A 19,786-nucleotide genomic window follows, 5' to 3' on the forward strand; every position below is an offset into this window, starting at 1 on the left:
GAGTATTGCAGACTGGCATATTCCAAGGTCCAGGACTACCGAGGGATGCACTAAAGCTCAGGGCAGCTGTCACAAAAGCTCAATGGCGAAAGGCTGCTTTCTTAGGCCCTCCCACCATAGTATATTGAGGGGCAGGAACCCATGTAAAACCCCTCAGGCTGTATGCACTGGGGAATGTTTGACATGAAATGTAAATGTACATTGTAAATATAACCTGTAATTGTAAGTGTGGTGAGGTCCTGTAGGTACTGTATTGAAAGAAACTGATCTATTTTGCACTTTATGTAATGTCAAATTTGAACTGTTATGTAACGTACTTTTACAGATTTTATGGATAAAGTGTATTTTTTGGGGAAAAAAGGTGATATTATTCACTGATTTTCCCTGGACCCAACTTAAATTGATACGGCTTACATCGAAACAAACGTATGTAATATCAGGAGATGCATTCGCAACCAAAGATTTTCAGCCCCAATACATAACATAAATTAATCAAACCACAATGTAAATAAATCATCTATATTCCCAGTGATGTGGTAAAGAACTAAAGAGGACTGCCCATGTTGATTGTTCTAAAGTAAATCATAGGTGTCATCCTTGTCTTCATGATGCTGCACGTACTTCTGGGTCAGAAGGATGTGGGTTCAGAGACATGAGCACGTAATCCAGGCTGACACCTCAGTGCAGCACTGAAAGAGTGTTGCCTGAACCTGTGATCAGCCCTTTGTTAGTCAACATTCTTTTACTGGTTTTCAACACTGAGGGAGTGTTGTACTGTTGGGTGTGCCCAGCCATCTTTCGAGTGAGATGTTAAGCTGCAGCCCCATCTGCCCCAGTGGGCGGATATAAAACATTCAAAGAAGAGTGGGGGAGTTTCCCAAAGTCCTGGCCATTCCTCAGTCGACACCCAACTAAAGAAAAGACTATCCAGTTTTGTACTTCACTGCTGTTTGTGGGGTCTTGCTTTGCGTAAATTGCCTGCTGTGTTCCCTACAATACACTGATTTCAGATTTACAGTACCGCATCCACAGTATTTTGCTTTTACATTAAATGTGGTCATTGTTTATGTCGAGGTTCTTCCTGAGCAGCTCCATAATGCAGGATTCTGTGCTCTTCGGCTGTTCCCAGGGACAAACACAGAGACAAACATTAACTGCTGCTGGAGGAGCATCAACTCAGTGAAAGACATTCTTTGCTCTGCCTGAAAATTGCTGGTCTTCCAGTTCAAAGAACTGTCAATAATCGAGTATTGCAGACTGGCATATTCCAAGGTCCAGGACTACCGAGGGATGCACTAAAGCTTAAAGATTATTTCATTGACTACAAAGAACTTTAGGATCTACAGGGGCCATGACAGGTGCTATATAATTGCAAGGCTTTTTTCCCTTTGTATCTTGTTAACATAACATACATGCCAATACTTTATTTGCATTGCAAATGTAGCATCTGAAAAATGAAGAAAGATTATTTATAATGACTAATGGACATAATTTTAATTAGCAAACACCACAGAAGGGCATCAAAAATTCCATTGTGCCCTGACAGCATAATGTAGCCCGCATATCTGTTTTAAATGTGAGACAAATGTGTGCCAAACCATCTTCAATGATGCTAAACTACCAGATCGCAGTAAACACCCACTGGTTCATTAAAGCTCATTCGGGGATGAATTCTTCAGTCCTCATTCAGTCTGGCCTATATGTGACTCCAGTCCAGCACTAACGTGGTTGATTTTTTTAACTATGAGCCCTAGCAGTTACATAAAACCGCTATGAGCAATGGTTCAAGAAGCTCACTACAACCTTCTCAGGGCAATTGGGATGGGCTGTAAATGTCAGCCTTTCTAGTGATGCTCACATACAGAGAACGAATAAAAATAATTACTTGGAACAATTTTAATTTAGTACCAAAAGGGAATGACTTATGAATATATTTCTAGATTATAGAGTGATTTAGGAACACAGGCAGCTTGCAAATAATCCTTGATGGTGTTATTCATCATTCTATTACTGGTTTTTAACAGCTTGAGGGCAAAACAACAGAGCATACATAAATGATAAGTTTGGAAAAAAAGTAATCTAAAACAATTTTTCATTATAATGTTATAAGTTGTCAAAAAATCTCAGACATTTATAGTAAGAACAATAGGCAATCAAGCAACATAATCTGGCAACACTCAAGAGAAAGACACAAATCACCCACTCACAGCTGAAGTGCTTGCGAGTTATATGGTTTTACTGATTCATGAATATACATAAATTAAAAGGCACGCTCCTTTGCCAAACATACAAATTATCTTCAGTATATAATTTAAATATCTTTTCAGGCCTCAGGGTTTGGATTTTCAATCTGTCATTTTTACTGCCAGAGGAAAATGTGGAACATTCCAAACATTTGTCTTCTCATCTCACGCATTAGTCACACAGAAAAGAAAATTTGATGCTTTTCAGAAGGCTAACACATGGGTATTGAGAATATGGGTGGATCCATGAGAATGGAGCCACTTGCAAAATAAAGATATTTTGGACAGTTTCAAAAATAGGATCATATCCATGAAATTAGATGTAATCTCATTTGAAGCACCTCATAAATTGCTCCCTTACTTACAAACTGTCGCTGAAAATATATAATCATCATAATTAATATTTTTAACATTCTATCTAAGGATTATGATGTCGCAGCTGGAAACAGGCATCCCATTAGGTGATAAACTATAATCAGGAATCATAGAGTCATGAAATGATGCAGCAAAGAAGCAGGCAAATTGTGCCTGCACTGGCTCTTCAAAACAGTTAGCCAATTGGTCCAATTCCCCTTCCTTCCCCTATAGTTCTGCAAAAGCTTTCCCTTCAAGTGTTTATCCCATACTCTTTTGAAACATACTATTGAATCTGCTTCCACCACCCTTTTAGACAGTGTATTCTAAAACCCTCCCAGTCCTCAGGTTTACTATTATTTCTGGCAACTTTATTAGCCTTTTCTTTTAATCTATCTTTAACTTCCTTTGTTAGCCATGGCGTCTCTTTTTGGATTTTGTGCCTTGGGCTAGAATTTTACGTCTCGCAGGCGGGTGCATGCCTGACCTGAATGGACGAGATGATGTCGGGCAAGCACTCCGACGTCATCGTGCACTCGTGCGATATTTCACTCAGTGGACACGTGTGGCAGTTGAAGCAAACCCACCAACAATTAAGTAGACAATTAAGCCCATTAACAATGCAATCAACAGCGATTTTACGTGGCACATCCACATTTACAGTTGACCGACAGGCCATTCTCCCAGGCCTGAATTTTTCAGTCGTTGGGCGCGCTTGATTGGCAGGCCCAGGAGCGGGTGGGAAATAGGCCTCCGGCCGCGATAGGCCCCAGACCACGATTAGATGCTGCCTGGCCAATTAGAGGCCAGCCGTCATGAAACGCATGCTGAAATACTCAGTTCTGCTGGGGTAGGGGCAGGAGAAAGGTGGGCGCCGATGTAACCGAAGGTGTGGGTGAGCACTTCGAGAGAGCGATCTGAAGGCAGACGGCTGCCCCAGGGAGCTGCAGACCTCCACAGAATAAAGGACACGACAAAAATGCTGCAAAATACGTCCATGCAGCACAATCAAGCACCTGAAAGCATACCTCATAAATAAACAATACCCAGATAGCTCTTTTTATTGTATTTCCCCACGGAGATTTCATCCACCTTAGATCGATACTTGAGCAAAAATGTGAATGCCGCCTGGGAGAATGGCTGGTCTGCCAGCCATAAGTGTGGACGGGACATCATGTCTGACCAATTTGATTGAATTTTTCGAAAATGTGACCAGGTGTGTAGATGAGGACAATGACATGGTCTACTTGGACTTCAGCAAGGCTTTTGATAAGGTCCCGCATGGGAGACTGATAACAAAGGTAAGAGCCCATGGGATCCAAGGCTACTTGGCAAATTGGATCCAGGATTAGCTGAGTGGCAGGAAGCAGAGGGTGATGGTCGAGGGGTGTTTTAGTGACTGGATGCCTGTGTCCAGTGGGGTTCCACAGGGATCAGTGTTGGGTCCCTTGCTGTTTGTGGTATATATAAACGATTTAGACTTGAATGTAGGAGGGTTGATCAGTAAGTTCGCGGATGACACGAAAGAAAGAATTGATTTTAACCTGTGATGCATCCCTTGACAGAATAGGGGCAATACTCTCCCATCGGATGGCAGATGGCTCCAAGCAGCCCATTGGCTACATCTCAAGAATACTCAGTGTGACAGAACGAAGATACTCACAATTAGAGGAAGAAGGCTTATGCATTGTATTTGGCATGAAGAAATTCCACCAATACATCCATGGTCACCACGTCAACTTTGTATCTGATCACAAGCCGCTAGGCTTGTTTGGGAAAGATAAGACAATCGCCTCGGCACGCATCCAAAGATGGGCACTGAATCCAGCTGCTTACAAATATATTTTTATCCACCAGCCGGGAAGTCAGATTGCTAATGCCGACGCGCTGAGCCGATTACCTCTGAAGGACATCAGTGTAAACAATCCCATCCCTCAAGAGCTTGTCCTATTATTAAATTTCTGGATTCATCACTAGTGAATGCCAAACAGATCAGAGAATGGACAGACCGCAATCCAGTTTTGACTCACATCAGGGAACAAGTCTTGCATGGATGGTCTAACGAGCCAAAGTCAGACGAAATGAAGCCCTATTTTAACAGGAGATATGAGCTCACCTGCCAGGAAGGCATCTTACCGTGGGGAGTGAGAGTCATTGTGCCCCCCAGAGGAAGACAACCATTATTGATAGAATTGCATAGCGCTCACCCCGGCATTTCCAGAATGAAAATGTTGGCGCGCAGCTACTTATGGTGGCCAGGGATGGACACTGAAATCAAAAATATGGTCAAGAGCTACATGCAGTGCCAACAGGTGCAGAAACTGCCTCCTTCTGCTCCACTGCATCCCTGGGAATGGCCAGGAAGGCCATGGGTCCACCTCCATGTTGACACTTGGGGCCTATTTTGGACACAGTGCTCCTTTTACTTATAGACGTTCATTCAAAATGGATGGATGTATACGAGGTGCGATCACCCACATCTGCCGCCAGCATAGGCAGTTTGCGTCAGTGTTCGCAATATACGGTTTACCAGAGATAATAGTGTCTGATAACGGCATTCACTAACGGGGAATTCCAAAGGCTTACAAGTCTCAATGGCATAACACATGTCAAAACCTCGCCATACCACCCTGCATCCATTGAGTTGGCCAAGAGATTAGTCCAGACCTTCAAGGCTGGAATGAAAAAGCTAGATGGGGACTCTATAGCAATGAAGTTATCACGCTTCCTGCTCAGCTACAGGACTACATCACATAAGACCACCGGTATTGCCCCTGCAATGTTATTAATGAAGAGTCGTCTCAGGACACGTTTGAGCCTCATTCTGCCGAATTTAGGTGGGGGAGGGTAGAGAGAAGTCAGGAGGCCCAGAAAAATGAACATGATTACCACAGTCATGAAAGAAACTTCAATGTAGGAGAAGTAGTTTTTGCAAAGAATTTGGAGATGGGCCCAAATGGCTATCAGGTGAAGTCAGTGCAGTGACAGGACCCCTGCACTACCACATTTCAGTTGAAGGTCGGATAATCAGGAGACATGTAGATCACCTCAGGAAGAGGGAAACAAATCCACAAGAAAAGCTGCGTCAAACATTCCCATTTGAGTCTACACCACAGGTAGAAGGAACTCCTCTTGCTTTGGGAGTACCTGTAGGACCCATTGAGCCTGAGAGAGTTGAAGAGGCAAACTTACAGGTTCCTACTGGGGAGCCTAATGGACAGATAACTCCTGAGAGGGAGGCCTCAGGTAAACCATCTGAAGTCGTAGAACTATGACAGTTGACACATTTGTAAAAGCCTCCTAAGAGACTGAATTTGTAAATAGTTCATTCTTGTAAATAGTTAATATATTGTAAAATGTACTTTCAAGTAAAGGGGGAGCAATGTGGTAATCTGAGGCGCAATACACCTTTAAGAGAATGTGAGCAGATTGACCACATGACTGTAAGACCCAGTAGTTGTGTCGCGGGGGCTCCCATGTTAATGTTAGTCTAGAGCAGGGTTTGGTTGGGGAAGCACACATCATGTTAGTTTTCTATTGTCTGTGTAAATAAATAGCATGTGCTTCATTTCATATTGGTCTTTGCGTCTGCAGTATTGTAATCGACTCACCTGCTGACAGATAAGCGTGCAACCGGTTCGTGAACAAAGCGACCCTGTAGTAGAACATAACACCCGCTCAGGCCATAGGATGGGCAGCAACATCACTAATCTGGCTTGGGAGGCGGGTGACAGCGGTGGTCAGCACCAACACCCTGCAAAACAGAACAGCTACCCAGTGCCGCAAGAGGATGAATGATCTCCTCCATTCTGCCGGGGTAAGTCACTTTTCTCATCACTCTCAACTTACACACTCACAAACCCATCGCACATCAACAAGGCCCTCACTCACTGGCAGCTCAAGGGAGTCCCGGCTACCACTCCTTCCTGAGGGTTCTGCTCCTCCCTCTGCGCAGCCAGATGGCTCAGTTGCTCTCTTCTTTGCCGTCTTCGCTCTCTGTACGCCATGAGGTATACAGTTAGGTCACCAGGCTCCATGATCCTGATGTACTCTTCCTGCAAGATGAAAGACTAGAGACGCGAGGGGTAGCTTGGGTGTTCTAAGAACCTCTCTTGGTTAAATCTGAAGGCCCCTTAATGCATCCCGGAGCGTGCTGGCCACCATTTGGATGGCCAGAGTTTAGTGCGCTGCATGGCTGCCTGAAACCCCACCTACCTCCACCCCACTCCACCCACCCGATTGGTGGCAGCTTTGCCCATTGGACTGCATGCTGTGCTCTCAGCTCAGGTGCAGACATTCTCCTAACCTGCGTTGCAAGGCTGCACTGTTAGCTTGAACCATGTGGGAGACTGGTCCAAACCGGGATGCTGACATTGTAAGGGGCTGTGAGCACCTCCACCAGTGACTGCTCCATGGCCAGCTTTAGCAAGGAGATTGTACAATGTGCCCAGTCATCCAACTGTTCTGCAGCCCACTAAAACGCTCATTAGTTTGCAGCCTGTGCCCGAGGAGTGAAAAGCTCTGGAGCATTTGGTGGCACTTTCATGTCTCTGCATTGCTTGAGAGGGCAGATTAGGCTGGAGGCCTGACTCCAAGCATATCAATGGGGCTGCGCTTGAACTGTCTCAGCTGCAGAGGAATGGTCACTTTATACAAGGTTTCCCTAACGCGTGGTCACTTCCCTCCCCTGACCCCGCATATGCTTGTGCACTACCTACAACTGCAGGGCAGCCCTTGCCCCCCCAGCCCCCCAAGTTGCTTCAACTGCAGGGCAGCCCTTACCACCAACCACCCCTAACGCACCTTAACCTTGAAGTCCAACAGGCGACCCTCACGAGCTTTGCGCAATGTTACTGCGCACTCACCTGAGTTCCCCTCAAAGTGCAGCCTGTCAAGTGCACACCTTACATAGAAACATAGAAACTAGGAGCAGCAGTAGGCCATTCAGCCCTTCAAGCCTGTTCTGCCATTCAATATGATCATGGCTGATCCTCTATCTCACCACCATATTCCCGCCTTCCCTCTTGATGCCCCTAATACTCAAAAATTTATCAATTTCTTTCTTGAATATACTCAGTGACTCCACAGTCTTCTGTGGTAGAGAATTCCACAGGTTGACTACCCTCTGAGTGAAGAAATGGCCTGCCCTGTGTTCTTGACTGTGGCCCCTGGTTCTAGACTCCCCAACCAGGGGAAACATCCTCCCTGCATCTAGTCTGTCTAGTTAGAATTTTATATGTTTCAATCAGATCCCCTCTCGTTCTTCTAAACTCTAGTGAATAAAGGCCCAATCAAACCAATCTCTCCTCATACGACAGTCCTGCGATCCCCGGTATCAGCCTAGTGAACCTTTAACGCACTCCCTCTATGGCAAGTATATCCTTTCGTAATAGGGAGACCAAAACAGCACGCAATACTCCAGGTGTGGTCTCACCAAGGCCCTGTATAACAGCAGTAAGACATCCTTACTTCTGAACTCAAATCCTCTTGCAATGAAGGCCAACATACCATTTGCCTTCCTAATTGCTTGCTGCACCTGCCTATTTATTTTCATTGACTGGTGTACAAGGACACCCAAATCCCTTTGTACATCCACATTTCCCAATATATCACCATTTAAGTAATGCTCTGCCTTTCTGTTTTTCACACCGAAGCGTATAACTTCACATTTATCCACATTATACTGCACCTGCCATGTGTTTGCCCACACACACAACTTTTCTAAATCACCCTGAAGCCTACTTGCATCCTCTTCATGACTCACAACCCCGCCCAGTTTTGTGTCATCAGCAAACTTGGAAATATTGCATTTGGTTCCCTCATCCAAGTAATTTATATATATCGTGAATAGTTGGGGCCCAAGCACTGATCCCTGAGGTACATCACTAGTCATTGCCTGCCACCCGGAAAAAGACCCATTTATTCCCATTCTCTGTTTCCAGTCTGTCAACCAATTCTCAATCCATGCCAGTATGTTACCCCCAATCCCATGTGCTTTAATTTTGCCCACTAGCCTCTTATGTGGGACCTTATCAAAAGCCTTCTTGAAATCCAAATACACCACATCCACTGGCTCTCCCTTATCTATTCTACTAGTTACATCCTCAAAAAACTCCAGTAGATTAGTTAAGCATGATTTCCCTTTCATAAACCCATGCTGACTTTGTCTAGTCCCTTCAATGCTTTCCAAGTGTTCTGTTACCATATCTTTTATAATAGACTCTAGCATTTTCCCCACTACAGATGTTAGGCTAACTGGTCTGTAATTCTCTGTTTTTTCTCTCCCTCTTTTTTTAAATAGTGGGGTTACATTTGCCACCCTCCAATCTGTAGGAACTGCTCCAGAGTCTATAAAATTTTGGAAGATGACCACCAATGCATCCAATATTTCCAGGGCCACGTCCTTTAGTACTCTGGGATGTAGATTATCAGGCCCTGAGGATTTTTCAGCCTTTAACCCCATTAATTTCTCTAGCACTATTTTTTAAATAATACTGATTTTCTTCCTAATACTGATTTTCTTCAATTCCTCCCTCTCACTAGACCCTTGTTTCCCTACTATTTCTGGAAAATTATTTGTGCCCTCTTTTGTGAAGACAGAACCAAAATATGTGTTCAATTCTTCTGCCATTTCTTTATTCCCCATTATAATTTCCGCCGTTTCTGACTGTAAGGCACCTACGTTTATCTTCGCTAATCTTTTTCCTTTCACGTATTTATTGAAGCTTGTACAGTCATTTTTTATGTTCCTTGTAAGTTTACTCTCGTACTCCATTTTCCCCTTCTTGATCAATCTTTTTGTCCACTTTTGCTGAATTCTAAACTGCTCCCAATCCTCAGGCTTGCTGCTTTTCCTGGCAATTTTATATGTATCCTCTTTGGATCTAATACTATCCCTAATTTCTTTTGTAAGCCTTGGCTGAGCTACCTTTCCTGTTTACATGTGCTGTTGTGAAACAGGTCGGCATGTCACGCTGACATGGGCGGATAACCCAGCAGTGGGGGAAGAGTCCGGTGGGCTGGCCTTTTAATGATATGCAAATATATCACAATGAGGTTCCCGACGTCCGATGGTGGGAAAGGTGGACTGCCATCGACGGGCTGAGCCATCAATTGCAAACTGGTTCATGACGTCGTGAAACAGATTATAGGCCTTCTCGCCATATTGTCCATTCACGACACTGCGCATGCCCGACGCCAGCGCGCACGGACAATTCCGCCCAATACTCCAACAGGGGCCCAATCAATGATTTATAAATCTTTATCATAACTTTCTTGCTTTTGCTCTCTATATCTCCAATTGATGAGCCTTGGTTTTCAACAGCTTTCTTGTCCTGCACCTTCAATGATTTGTACACATACAGCCCCAGGCCTCTATTCTGTTTAAAAATTGTATTACTTGGTTTGTACTGCCACTCCTCAATCTTCTTATCAAAATGCACCACTTTTATCTTTTTAATTATTTCACAAAATAAGACCCGATTCTTGCTCTGCAAAAAAATGTTGTTCTTCGTGAAACCTCCTGACATGAATCCAGTGAGTTAATCCTTGGTTATTCCTGCAGGGGTCAATTACTGTGATAATCCTCGTAGTAAAGCTTCCATTTACATGGTTTATTTGGGATTTTGGTCTAATTGCCATTGCATTTAATGACTGATATTCTAGTCCCTGACTTTAAAATGCGGTCTGTTTGAGTTGAGGAAATTATGTTTTTTCACACATTGATCTTGCCAGATCTAATAAAGCTGACAGGAGTCAGATTCAGACTTACAAAGGCATTGCTGTAAGCCTTCAAGTTGACATAAATGTTTAGGGAAAATAACTTCATATGAAGAACCTGTCAAATGGTGACATAATTTTTTCAACAGAAAATTAGGTCCATCATTTAAAAATGGTTAAGCTTCTAATATATTCAGTGGAATCTTGTGCCCTACCCCAGGGCAAGTTTGGTGGCATGTATGGAGGGGAGCGGGGGACACTGCCACCTTCTCACCTCCACCCCGATTCAGTCACTTGGATGGCCAGTGCACTGCATGGCTGCCCTGTTAGCTGGAATCATGGGGGAGACTGGTCCAAACCGGGGCGCTGACATTGCAAGGGGCTGTGAGCGCTTCCAGCAGTGGCTGCTCCATGGCCAGCTTTAGCGAGAAGATTGTACAACGTGTGCAGTCCAACTCGCCTCAATGACAGGGCTGCCTTTGCCACCAGCCGCCGCCCCCCCTCCACCATTCGCCTCAACAGCAGGGCTGCCCTTAACCCTGACCCCCAACTCCCTCAAGCTTGAAGTCCAACAGGCGGCCCTGACAAGCACTGCACAACGTTACTGTTCACTCACCTCCGAGTTCCCCTCAAAGTGCAGGCCGTCAAGTGCCTGCCTTTTACGTGCTGTTGTGAAACACGCCAGCGTGCTTTCCTGATGGACCATCCAGCGGTGGGGGACAATCCCGGCAGGCTGACCTGATAATGATATGCTGATGTATTACAATGAAGTTCCCGACGTCCACTGGTGGGAAACATGGCCCGCTGTTGGCGGGCTGGGTGGACAATCGCGAACTGTTTTCCCGCCATCGTAAAACTGATCGCACCATATTGTTCATGCCATTGATCACGCCTGACGCTGGTGGGCACTGAAAATTCCACCCAAGATGATACCAAGCTGGATATACTTGTCGGGAAAGGCTGAACAGACTGGGGCCTTTGTGCCTGAAAAAGAAAAGGCTGAGAGATGGCCTGATAGACATCTTTATGATAATGAAAGTGTTTAATAGGGTACAGAAAATGTTTTAACTTGTGGGAGAGTCCAAAACTAAAGACTATAAATATAAGACAGCCATTAATAAATATACATGGGGTGAAATTAGAAGCTGAAATGTCATGAAAAAAAGCATTTAATAAAGTTTATTTTAAAAATTTAGTTAAAAAACCTAGTAACTAATCTTAACAGTGACATTTAACAACATTTCATAAATATAAAACTCTTCTCAGGACTGGATGATTGTGCATCGATAATTCTTATTCAGGTCACAGACAAAACCCAGTTACACCTGACTGAACAAACCTAACCTTTTATAGGGTTTCTAACAGTGAATGAGAAAGCAGGAAAGGGAAAATTCTCACCATATCAGCTGGTTCCGTTGATTGACGGCTCTGTGGGGGGAATGGGTGGGGTGGTAGTGGATGGTGCACAGCACAGCTTGTGGCGGAACAGTGATTGACAATCCACAACTTCAGGATTTCCACGTTAATCCGCCCATGCTCTAAAGTATCAACTCGCTGTCAAATTCAGAGGGGTAATGACATGAACACTGACAGTTCATCATCAAAAAGCCCCACAAAATCCAGGCCCATCAGTTTTTTTTTACACAACAACCTAGCATACTTTGCTCTATGAAAATGATACTTTAAGCATTTTCAATCTAGAGCTCAGTTGGCTTGCTGCATTGTTCCAGTGAAGCCCAACGCAAACTGGAGGAACAGCACCTCATCTTCCGACTAGGCACTTTACAGCCTTCTGGGCTGAATATTGAATTCAACAACTTTAGATCTTAAACTCCCCCTCCCCCCATCCCCACCCCGTTTCTTCCCCCCCCCCCACCCGCCTTTTTTTTCAATAATTTATATAGATTCTTCTTTCCCCACCTATTTCCATTATTTTTAAATCTAAAACTAAAACCTTTAGTCTTTCCACCCCACCCCCACTAGAGCTGTACTTTGAATATCCTGTCTTGCATTCTTAATTAGCACTTTTCTCAGACAAAGACCACCACCTTCAACACCTCTTTGACCCTTTTGTCTCTGACATCTTTTGATTATCTGCTCACACCACACCCTCAATGTGTCTCTTCCCCCCCACCCACCTTAAACCAATTTATATTTCTCCCTTGTTGAAACTATGCTTCAGTTCTGCTGAAGGGCCATGAGGGCTCGAAACGTTGACTGATTTCTTCTCCACCGATGCTGCCAGACTTGCTGAGTTTTTCCAGGTAATTCTGTTTTTATTTTGTTTTGGATTTCCAGCATCCGCAGTAGCTTTTAGCTTTTTGTTTTTATCTCAGTTATCTTGTTGGCTAACCTGAATCTAATGACAGCTTGACAACAAAAAATGACAGGGGGCTGTCAAAGAACAGTTAAAGGACATTGGCACTTTGATAGAAATGATTATTGTTGTTCAGTTTGAATGATGTACGCAACACTTTAAAGTGACCAATTAAAATGTACGTGCAAACCTAAATTTTAAGGATGATTTTCTTTTTATGATTCTTTTCAAAGGATGCGTGCCTGCCTGGCTGTGTTTTCATCACTCAGCCACAGTGCTCAGTACAGTTTGCTTTAAAGTATAATGCATGATTACAGGGTTGTTGGTGTGAATGTGTCAGCGATTTTATTAACACGCTTAACAAAAAGGTTAATATTAACCTTTCATAACGTTTAGAACTTTTAAAAGCTTTTATTTACATTTTTAAGTGCAATTCCCAAATGCTTTTGATTACTTGGGATCAGAGGAGTGTTGAGGTAGGAATTAATGCATAGGTAGCCACTTATTCATGCTCATTCTTATTTGAAAAAGATAGCCTAGAAATTCAGCTGTGTCCAATTTTTGGACGCTTAGCCACAGAGTGTTAACAGCCCGTGCTCATTTGAAGAGACCCAAGGAGCCCTGAAGAATCAAAACAGTGCTAACAGATTGCTGCATCATTAAGAGATGGTACGAGGTAATTTCTGATGGCAATCTCTTGCTGTTATTGCCATTTCTCTGGGGTTCCCCCTGATCTTCTGCTGATCTGGCAGGTATAGCACGGGCCTGTGACTAGATGGAACAGTACAATCATAAATAAATATGGGGGCAGAATTTTTAATAACCTGACCTGCAGGGGGCCATGTCAGTCAGAATGTCGGGGGAACCCATCACTCAGGGTCCCCCACACGCTGTGGAGCCTTAACTTCTCAGAGAGTCTCAGGCTTCAATGGCCGGTTGCCCACCTAGAGGCCCATCCTGATTGACAGCTGGGCCTTCAGTCAGACGGCGTGGCTATAACAGCAGCTAAGCCTGCATGTGCCAGGAATGGGGGAGCAGTGGGATCGACTGGGGAGTGGAGAGGCCAATCATGAAGGAGAGCGGGCTGGGGGGGTAATGGTTGGAGTCCTGCTGGCGAGTAAATCAGAGGCCAAGGAGGGGTGATTGGGCCTGGTGGAAAATGTCATGGGGGCAGGGAGGCCCGATTGCAGAGGCTCCTCAGGCCATTACCTATACCCAGGAGGTAGGTGTGAAGGCATTTATCTCCCGAAGCCACCAAAATACTCATGAAGCTGTTGGGTCACCCAACACAAAGGAAACCCAGCTGACAACAGTTATAGTATAAAAGCGGATGACAATGAGACTGGCAGCCTTATTATAATACTTAAAGTTGCAGACTGCCTCCTTGGATTGATTTGGTCATCTGCCTATCTTCTGGCCTCAGTTTAAGCTGGAAATTGATGGGTTGGAGGGGTTTGGGTCGAGAGATGGATTTCTGACACTGTCAAAACTCCTCACCCAATCTAAACCTGCCCATTTCTGTCCCATTAAAACTCAACTTCATTTGTCACATGCCTGTGCTCACTTCAGCAACACATATACTAAAATGGAAACTATATAGAGAAGCTTAGCATGGCCCCTGCGCAAGGGTGACATGTAAATTCATGGGGCAGAATTTTCTGCCTGTTGGGCAGGTGGGCCCGACCCAATCTCCGGCGGGCGGGGAGCCGATCCCCACTGGAGAAGTGGGCCCCGCCACCATTTTACGTGGGCGGGCCCGCAGCTGATTTTGCTGCGCCCTCGCTTTCCTGAAAATTTAAATGGGGCAGGATGACATCAGGAGTTCCGCCCGACGTCATCCCGCGTCATTTTACGCGTTGTCGAGCGGGCCCGCCCCCTGCTCGCCGACGGGAAAATCCTGCCTATGAAGTTTTCTGTATTTTTTTCACTCATCCTTCAAAGCGACTGGAAGATCCATCATAAAGATTATTTTTTCCTGGTTTTGCCATGGTAACATTTTTCTATAATGCCCTGGTGAGGCCCCACCTGGAGCCCTGTGTGTGGTTTTGGTCTCCTTACCTAAAGAAGGGCATATTTGTCCTGGAGGAAGTGCCATAAAGGTTCACTATAGGTGTTCAGGGGATGAAGGGATGCTATGAGGAGAGATAGAGCAGACTAGGTCTACAGTTCCTAGAATTTAGAAGAGTGAGAGATTATCTAATTGAAACATTAAAAAAATTCTTAAGGGGCTTGACAGGTTAAACAGTGAGAAGTTGTTTCGCCTGACTGGGGAGTTTAGAACACAGGGCCACAGTCTCAGAATAAGAGGTTGGCCACTTAGGTCTGAGATGATGAGAAATTTCTTCATTAAAAGGGTTGTGAATATTTGGCATTCTCTATCCCAGGGAGCTGAGGATGCTCAGTTATTGAGTATATTTAAGTCAGACATGGATAAATTTTATAGGCATCAAGGGATTTAAGGGATAAGGGAATAATGTGGGAAAGCGGAGCTGAGGTAGATCAGCCATGAACTTATGAATTGTGAAGCACTTCAGAGGGCCAGATAGCCTACTGCTGTTCCTATTTCTTACATTTTCCTATGTACTGCTTAATGTTACTTTTAGAGACAATAGGTTGGTTAGTTTCTGTTAAACTATCCAGTAAGTTGTTGCACTTTTAAATAATTTCCCTGGAATGGGAAACATATTGAAATCCTTGCGCTTGTAAAAGCACTACCATTATCAGGGTGAAGTGGTAGATTTGTTAACACTCAAAGCTGGATTTTCGCAGCCTTGCGAAAAGGCTGACTCCAGAGACCATTAAAAATGGCTGGCGGAACCCAGATGCAGAATCATGTCCCTCCCCGTTTCTGACATATCCCAGTTTAGCCAGTGGGGATAGGGGGTGGGTCATTAATCACAGGCAGGAAACCCAAAATCAGCAGGACCATTTGAAATTGGTGCCGAGTTTAAACAGACCTCATTTTCACTTCTTCAAGAGTCTTAACCTGCAATGCGGCAGTCACAAATTGATCAAGTAGATGTAATCACTCTTGAAGGGTGGATATGGTCTGTTTAATTGTCGTGATCTAAAGTTTTTTAAATCTCCAGCTGTTTAAACTTGAAAATAGAACAGGTTTACGCTATCGGTTAGTGTTATAAATAATCTGCTGGACTGCTTTGATTGACAGGCTATCTGGTATATGTTACATGATCATCTGTTCCCCAATTTTAATAAGGTTCTTTGTGGACATTTCTCAAAACCTGATATTAAAATTGAAGTTAATATGAATGTTTAGCTAACTTTCAAAATCTACAAAAGCTCTTATCTCAGCGAGGGTTCTGAGTTCAGTTTTATTGACAGTTTAAAGAGGCTATTGAAGGATTAGCTGTCTTTGATGTGGGTACTGAATAGAAGTTTATTTGTTTTTGTAACTGATTGAACACTTGAGGGGATTTAAAATCTTTGAATGGGTTTCATGGATGGGAGTTTTCTCACTATCAAGTGTGCATGAGTGAGAACAGTATTAGATTGTTATAAGTTTTTCTCATCTCCACATTGCTCCTGATGTCTACCCATGGTGCCTATTGGTTGGGTAGCTATGAAGGTGGCATGCAGGTATGGGGGGCCATGAGTTGGCACGGATGGGCCTTAGGGCATCGGTGGGTGGAAGGGTGAGGGGTGAGGGCTAGAGGGGCTAACAGCTTCTAAAACAACTGGAATGCTGCCCCAGGGAATTGAGGCAGGTCTTCCAATCAAGCTGCTGCTCTGTGGTCACCTAGGAATTGCTTCCAGGGTCAGCAGGCCCAACTCTATCCCGGCCCTGCCTCCCCAGAGTGAAAATTGGATACAACTGGGCCCTTAAAACCAAGGCTGTCTGCTGAGTTGGGAAACTACCTGCCTCGAGCTACTTGCCTCAGTAGTGAAAATCGGGACCTCAATGACTATCAATGTAATTGACAAAAAACAAATGCGTTTACTCATCTCTACTTCAGTTTACAGTTAGCAGGCTATCTTAGTCCAACCTTCCCAGCAGAAATTGGGCAAGTCGGTAGTTAAGATCGGCCAAGTCATTTACCCACCTGGGGCTGCTGGGAGTTGGCAGGTGTTTTATCAAGCTTTGTGGCTAGATGTGGTCCTCTGGACCTCAGATAGAAATCTTAGATCTTCTCGCTACAACCCCACCTTGGCCATCCTGTTATCCGGTTTCTCACGGAATGACTCTGCAACCAATCCCGTCAATTATCTCCTGTTGGTGGACAGTTCCTGTTTTCCTACCTGGAATGGTTTAATTGCTGCCAGGCCTTCAAAATTTAATCTACACCTAAATTTCCTCCTCTACTAGTGGCGTGACCCCTAAACCTGGTTGATTTTGTACCTGGAGTTGTTATTGATTATTCCAGATTGGAATTTGGCAGGTCCAAAATAATCGAAACCAAATTAGAACTGATGTATAATAAAAGCAAATACTAAGGAGGCTGGAAAAACTCAACGGGCAGAATTTTGCTGTCGGCGAGCAGGGGGCGGGGCCCACACGCCGACATGTAAAATGACGCGGGATGACGTCGGGCAGAATCCCCGACGTCACCCTGCCCCATTTAAATTTTCAGGAAGGCGGGGGCGCAGCAAAATCAGCTGCGGGCCCGCCGACCTGTCAAAGGCCACTTGAGGCCATTGACATGATCATTGAAACAATTAAAGGACCTGCCCGTCCAACTTTAAGGCTGGCGGTCAGGCCAGGAGCCCCGGCGGCAAATAGAGAAAACATGAAACGTCATCCAGCGGCAGGGTTTTAAAAATTTTAGTAAAGTTTTTCTGTAAATAATGAGCATGTCCCATCAGGGGGACATGTTAGGGAATTTTTTTTTCTATTTTTAATATTTTTCAAAGTGGAAGCGATCTCCCTGAGGCTGCACTTAGCCTCAGGGAGATGTGTGCTCTTTCGTGTGCATGCGCTTTTAGGGAACACCACCCCCCACCGCCCGCACAGGAAGTACATAGCGCTTCCCGCCAGATGTCACGCTGGGTGGGCCTTAATTGGCCCGCCCACATAAAATGGCGATGTGGTCCGCTTCGCTAGCGGGGATCGGCTCCCCACTCGTTGGAGATTGGGTTGGGCCCACCCCCACCCCCACCCCCACCCCCACCCCCACCCCCACCCACCCGACAGGCAGAAAATTCTGCCCAACAAGTCTGGCAGCATCTGTGGAGAGAGAAACAGAGTTAACGTTTCGAGTCCAATATGACCCCTGTTTGGAACTTCAAAGAAGTATCATATTGGACTCGAAACGTTAACTCTGTTTCTGTCTTCACGGGTGCTGCCAGACCTGTTGAGTTTTTCCAGCATTTTCTGATTTTATTTCAGAACTGATGTGTACCCAAAAACAAAAATTTCTCAAAGTTTGATTTGTACATGTAGATTACTCTTGTGAACTCTCTAAATGCTTAATTTGCATTGCACAAAGCTCAGTATGGCACATTGATAAAAATCTCCTGTGGATCAGAATATTGCAGGAGTTGACATGGGTAAAGTAACTATTGAGAGTTCTCAATGTGCTAGTGTTGACAACTATGGAGTTAAAACCAATGCTCCTGGGAGAGCTCAGTTGTTCTTTTGTAAGCTATTGTGTGCACAATTCCAGGAAGTTCCACCCTAAAAATATACTTTAAACAGGAGACGAGACGGGTTGAATTTACAGCATGATAACAAGAACATGGCTCATTAATTAACAGAGACGGCGCTGAAAAAACAATCTTTAATGATGATTTTAAAAAAACATTAATTATATTTGTTAAATATTTGATGAGCAAAGGATTAGATGTGTCAACACCGTGACTACAAAAGCAGGACCGAGACCAAGGGCAAAACTTTTAGATCGTCGGGCGGGCGTGTGCCCAACCTGCTCGAGTGTAAAATGACACGTGTTGACATTGGGCGAGCGTCCCGAAGTCAATGCGCAGTTGCGCAATATTTCAGTTGGCGGGCATGCACCAGAGTCGGCAGCATGCCCGCCGACAATTAAAAGGTCTGTTAAGGACATTAACAAGGCTAGTAAAAGAAATTTTTCGCTGCCCGTCCAAACTTACAGTTGAACGGGCAGGTGAAAAGGCCAAGTGGTCTTTGCATTTTTTAGGAAACCTCATCCACAGGCAGGATGAGATTTCCTAAAGCAAGTAAAAATAAAATAAAAGTTTTAAAATTTAATTAATAACATGCCCCTGCTCATGTGACAGAGCCACATGGAGGGACATGTTTTATAACATTTTTAATTTCTTTATTTTTTTTTAGAACTCCTCATCTCCCTGGGGCAGCTCTGTGCCTCAGGGAGATTATGAAGTGCGCACTCGCACACATGCATGAAGTTCCGGCTCGCCCCGCTCACTCTCCTTTCCCCCCCACCCCACACAGGCAGTGCTGCCGCTCGTGTATCATGATGGGTGGACCTTAATTAGCCCACCAGCGTGGAATTGCCTTCCTGCCTCGATGGCAGGCAGCGGTTGGCTTCCCAACTGCCCCCGCAGAGCCTGCCCGTCAAGGGTAGGATTCTGCCCGAGGTATTCTGTAATGAGTAGCCTCCTGATCTCCAAATGACCCCTCACCTATAAATGTCTTGGGATGTTTTGCTAACAAATAAAAGAAAATTAGAGACATGTTCTTTGTGTTCACGTTACATTTATATTGTACTTTTTGACCAAGCCTTTGGTCTTTTGACCTAATACAGTATCCCCTGATGTGGATTGGTGTCATTCTTTGTTTTATAGTGCACCTTGAGATGTTTCAATAATGTTTATTGCGCTATATAAATATAGATAATCGTTGTTTTAATATTTGTCATTTGCTGCGCTTCATATGGTTATTTCGCTGTAAAATTTAGTTACAATTGTCTTCAACATGTAAAGTTCTGGACAATCTTGCCATGATCATTATTTTTTAAACAGTATAGTTTGCCGTAAATCTGTTAAACTGATTATTGGAAATGTGACCATGGAAATCAGGAATCTCTCCCTACTCGGCCATGGATGTGGGATCAATTGAAATATTCAAGTCAAATGTATTAAAGGATATGGAGAAAAGAAGAGTAAATGGAGTTACAGTACAAATCCGGCGGGTTTGAGGGCCCTCCCTTTGTTGCTACATGTATTTCCAAGGCAAGGGTTTAGAAAAGGTAAAAGA

General features: G+C 44.3%; 1 non-coding gene across 1 annotated transcript; it reads left to right on the top strand.

Annotated features, from left to right (window-relative positions):
• Positions 1–14,189: 14,189 nt before the first annotated feature.
• Positions 14,190–14,293, top strand: LOC144672014 (U6 spliceosomal RNA). Its single transcript, XR_013574054.1, has one exon. It is a non-coding gene; the product is annotated as a U6 spliceosomal RNA (small nuclear RNA).
• The last annotated feature ends 5,493 nt before the right edge of the window (positions 14,294–19,786 follow it).

This window comes from Cetorhinus maximus, chromosome 2, assembly GCF_964194155.1.
Source record: "Cetorhinus maximus chromosome 2, sCetMax3.hap1.1, whole genome shotgun sequence".
Taxonomy (NCBI): Eukaryota; Metazoa; Chordata; class Chondrichthyes; order Lamniformes; family Cetorhinidae; genus Cetorhinus; species Cetorhinus maximus.